The sequence below is a fragment of the Henckelia pumila genome, chromosome 3 (genome assembly GCF_033568475.1).
Source record: "Henckelia pumila isolate YLH828 chromosome 3, ASM3356847v2, whole genome shotgun sequence".
Classification (NCBI taxonomy): Eukaryota; Viridiplantae; Streptophyta; class Magnoliopsida; order Lamiales; family Gesneriaceae; genus Henckelia; species Henckelia pumila.
Window position 1 is genome coordinate 99,980,598 of NC_133122.1, and position 4,810 is coordinate 99,985,407.

The 4,810-nt window shown below is 42.0% G+C and overlaps 1 non-coding gene across 1 annotated transcript; it reads left to right on the forward strand.

Annotated features, from left to right (window-relative positions):
- The first annotated feature begins 264 nt into the window (after positions 1-264).
- Positions 265-371, forward strand: LOC140894195 (small nucleolar RNA R71). The gene has a single exon (XR_012153741.1). It is a non-coding gene; the product is annotated as a small nucleolar RNA R71 (small nucleolar RNA).
- The last annotated feature ends 4,439 nt before the right edge of the window (positions 372-4,810 follow it).

Consider the following 4,810-nt stretch of genomic DNA (forward strand, 5'->3'; position numbering starts at 1 on the left):
CTCAGTTCCTCAATTCTCTTGTTCATGACTTCAAGTTGAGCGGCCACTGATGTGAATGCATCAACCTGATGAATCCCATTAGATTTCTGGGCTGCACTCCTTTCAGATAAAGGGTGATAGCTACTAGATGCCATTTCCTCAATTAATTCATAACCATCCTCTGACGATTTTTGCAGTAAATTTCTACCTGCAGCTGCATCTAACATGGTACGATTAGAGTGAGAAAGACCATAATAAAAAGTTTGTACCACAAGACCATTTGGTAATTGGTGGTGTGGAAATCTCCTTAGTAGATCTTTGTAGCGCTCACATGCTTCATAAAATATTTCCTGTTCTCCTTGGAAAAACGTTGTGATGTCAGTTCTTAGTTTCATTGACTTAGATGGTGGAAAGTATTTGGTGAGGAAAGATTTCGCCAGATAATCCCAAGTCATGATGGAACCTGCAGGTAAATTTGTCAGCCATGCTTTCGCCTTATCTCGTAGTGAAAAAGGGAATAAACGCAAACGAATAGCGTCATCAGAAACTCCCTGTATCTTTAATGTATCACAAATTTCCAGAAAATTTGTGAGGTGCACATAGGGTTCATCAATGACAGTCCCGCTAAATTGAAGTGTGTTCTGAATCATTTGAAGAATAGCAGGTTTTATCTCAAAGTGATTTGCCGCTACAGTTGGCCTGATGATGCTTGGTCTAGAACTTTCGATGTTTGGTAAGGCGAGATCCATCATGGATCTGTAAACTGGTTGTTCTTGTTCTTCTTCCATTTCTTCTTGTTGTTGCCTTCTTCTTCTTCTGTGAAAAGTTCTCTAGATTTCTGGATCAAAAGGCACTAATTCTTCAGATGAGTGTCTCATGCACTGCAAGAGAATCCTGCAGTTCACAGATGGAAAAGAGTGATTAAAATTGTAATAGAGAAAAACAAAATAAAACAAATTAAAATCTCAATAGTCCCCGACAACGGCGCCAAAAACTTGATCGACGGAATACTAACACTTAAATTTGCTCTAAAAATCTCTCAGTTCCAGTCGAAATAATCGCAAGTGCACGATTCAAGTTATAATAAGATGTACTGAGTACGAGTATCGTCCTCAGGGACCAAACGATAATAATTTGTTTCTTTGATTTTTAACTACACAAAGTATCAAAAATTTGATTTTGGATTCTATCTAACATTTAACACTTAGAACTCAATGTAAATAATTTTAAATTTCACAATCACGAAACCAATTTGCACCACCAAAAGAAATAACAATTTGAAAGTATTTTGTTGGAATTTCGGTTCACCTTCCCCCTAATTGAACTGGACGATTGGAACTTAATTAATGCGCATAAGTTTGACAGAAATCCCTATAACATTGACACTCTCTCTCGAGGTTATGCCAAACTAATCAAATCAGTGAAACAATTAAATCTCTCTAATTATTTATCATGACTGATTGCTTTGCGTTCTATGAATTCTACAGCTTTCAACCTGGTGGTCTATGGCTATCAACATGTACTAAATACCATATCTCTATTCATATTTTAAGTTCATGGATTCTATCATTCGTCCTAATTATGAACCCATCTCTCGACAACAATTCACAATTTACGAATCTATGTTAAGGGTAGCTAATCATCAACATAGAGAAAAACACATGATAAAATCAATTATAACATAAATCAAATCTCAATACGTCCAGTGATTCAATCACACTACAGTGTTTCCGGGTTCGGATCCCCTTGATTCCAACAAAATATAAGTTTAGCTACTGAACGTCATTACAAAATTCAATCTAAAAACAATGCTTAACATAAAAATTCAGAAAATATGAAGAGAAAAACTCCCAACGGAGATGAGAAATCTTCAATATTCAGAGCCGCCTCCTCCTGTCTCTGTGCGTGTGTCCAACCCTCAAAACTGTTTAATAACATCCTATTTATATGGCCCAAGAGTCCTCGTCAAACCAATTACCCAAAATAAAATATTTCCCAAAATAACGTGCAGGCGCCCGAGCGGTAGAAAAGAGCCGCCCGAGCACCTGAGCTCTGCCTCGAGGGTTTTTCTTCAAACGGGAGTGTGCATGGGCGGTAGAAAAGTGCCGCCCGAGCGCCTGAGCTCTGCCTCGAGGGTTTTTCATCAAACGGGAGTGCGCGCGGGCGGTAGAAAAGTGCCGCTCGAGCGCCTTGTCTTTTTCCAGAAATACAAAGCCCTTCTCTTGCTTTCCTCATGGCCGCATGCGTGCAACGCCTTCTCACTATAAATCAGCATTTCCTAGTGATTTTCTGCAGTACAAATAAATAAACCAGAGGAGTGACTACAAGCACAATAAAACAACAAAACAGAACAAGAATGGTAAGGAACAAACACAACGTAACCGAAACGAATGCAAAACAAACACAAAACATGCAAAATAACGAACAAAAACGACTCCTATCAACTGACAAGTGTACTCGTAAGGCTACAAGAGCATGTTTCCGATGCGTGGAGATTGGCCATTTGAAGAAAGATTTTCCACAGGCTGGGGGAGTTGGTTCTGGTTCTCAAGCCACCATACAGCAGAGACCTCCAGGGAAATCTGCAGGAGGATCCAATCTGTGACCTCGTACTTTTGGTCAGGTGTTTGCATTAAGGAATGATTAGGCAATGGAGGAGAATGAGAGGGTTATCGCATGTACATTTCTATTATGCGGTATACGTACTTTTGTTCTTATTAATGCTGGTGCATCTCATTCCTTCATATATGCTCGAATTTTCAAGCATCATAAGTTACCATACATTAACCTAGGTGTAGTACTTTCTGTTTCTACACCGAGGGGTCAGTCTGCGTTGGCTAAGTTTCTAATGGTTGGTTGCCCTTTAGAGTTTGAGGGAAATGTTTTGATGGCAAATCTCATCGTATTAGCGATGGAGGATTTTGATTACATTTTGGAAATTGATATGTTGACCACGTACCGAGCTTCAGTGGATTGTTACCATATATTTGTACATTTTCACCAAGTTGGTGGTGATAGATGGTTTTTATATGGTAAGGGAGTGCGAACCCTGATGCCACTAGTATATGCATTGAGAGCCTGCCGTGCTTTGGAGTCTGACGGGGAAAACTATCTGGTATTGAATTAATTTTAGGGACTTTGCCTATTTCACGAGCACCGTATTGTCTGGCTCTGTAGTAGCCCGTAACCAAAATCAGTAATTAAGGGATTAATCATAATTACTTGGGTAGAGTTCGGAAGCTCCGATCAGGATCGGAAGCTCCGAACAGGATCGGAAGCTCCGATCGGTATTACGTCAGGCATGACGTGTGGCACGATCGGAAGCTCCGATCAGGACCGGAAGCTCCGATCACCCCTATCCGTAGTCAACAAGTGATATTTTGACACGTGGAAGATCAGGATCTTCGGAAGCTCCAATGGCAGGATCGGACGTTCCGATCGAGGTTCGGACGTTCCGATCAAGGATCGGAAGTTCCGATCGTTGTCTATAAATAGAAGGCCGAGACTTCACTTTCTTTTGCCAATTCCGAGTTCTCCTTTCCTTTCTAGTCCTTTTGGAGCTGTTCTAGTCTTCTTAGGCTTGGTCCGGAGGTCGGCGAGGCGTTCAGTAGTCGTAGCGGAGTTGTGCCCAAGTTCTGGAGGCACCGACATCAAAGGGCTAACGACGGACGAAGGTATAGCTTTTGCTTCCTGTAAATATTTAGGAGTATGCATTAGCTTAGTTAAGGCTTTTAGAGCACTTTAATGATAGTAGTATCATTTGGCAGTGTAGAGCAGACTATAGGCGTGGACCTAGAGTTGGTAGAGCTTGCACTGTTTTGAGGTACGAAAGTACTGTTCGAGATATCGTGACTGAGTATGCATGTATTATGTGACTGCATGATCTATATGCCATGATATTATGCTGCATTCATTTGCATCTTGCTGTATCTCTTTCGAGATGTCTGTTAGTAGGGTTGTACCCTATCCTGTTAGTGGATGGACTTCCATCGATTTGGGTCCGGCGTATCCACGGTTATCTCGGTATGGGAGCCACCTCCTGAAGCGACGGCACAGCGTGCTACATACCAGGGCCCGATCTGTCTTTGTTATCTGATCCTTGACCTCGAGTCTATAGGGAGTTCACTTTGCATGCATGTATACTCATACTCTCGCACTGAGCGTTTTATGCTCACGTCTCGTACTCAGTGTTTCTGGACACCCTATTCCATGGGGCAGGTTTGCGATTGGACGAGGAGGGTGGATCCAGGAGGGGCTAGTCAGTGGTTGGCCAGCTGGAGCTTCGCTTATGTTTTATTACTGTTGTTTTGGGTTTATACAGCTATTCGATTTGGTTGTATATTATTGGATAAATTACAGATTCCTTTACTTGGGGTTGTAAACTATTTATGGTTTCCGCAGTTTTATTCTGATATCTGTTTAAATTAAGTTAATTGCATGCCTAAGTTCTGTTTAGTAGGTGATCCGGGTAAGGGTCACTACATTTATGGTATCAGAGCATGCAAAAGAATTCTTGGGATTTAGTCTCATCTTGAGGTATTTTTGTAGATATCAAATCGTGACGATCGGAGTTCTCATGGCAGTGTTGGTGGGCGTTGGGGTGATGCCGACCGGGAGCCTCGTCGAGAACGGCGTCATCGTCATCATGATGACGAGCGTTTCACTGTGCGTCGATTCTTAGCTATGGGTTCTAAGCCCTTAGTTGGAGGCGAGTCTTCGAAGGATGCGGAGAACTGGTTAGACCGCATGGAGACGACTTTTCAGACTTTCCAATGCACCGAGGAGCAGAAGGTGGAGACCCTTGGCTATCTTCTGGATGGGCGTGCACGCA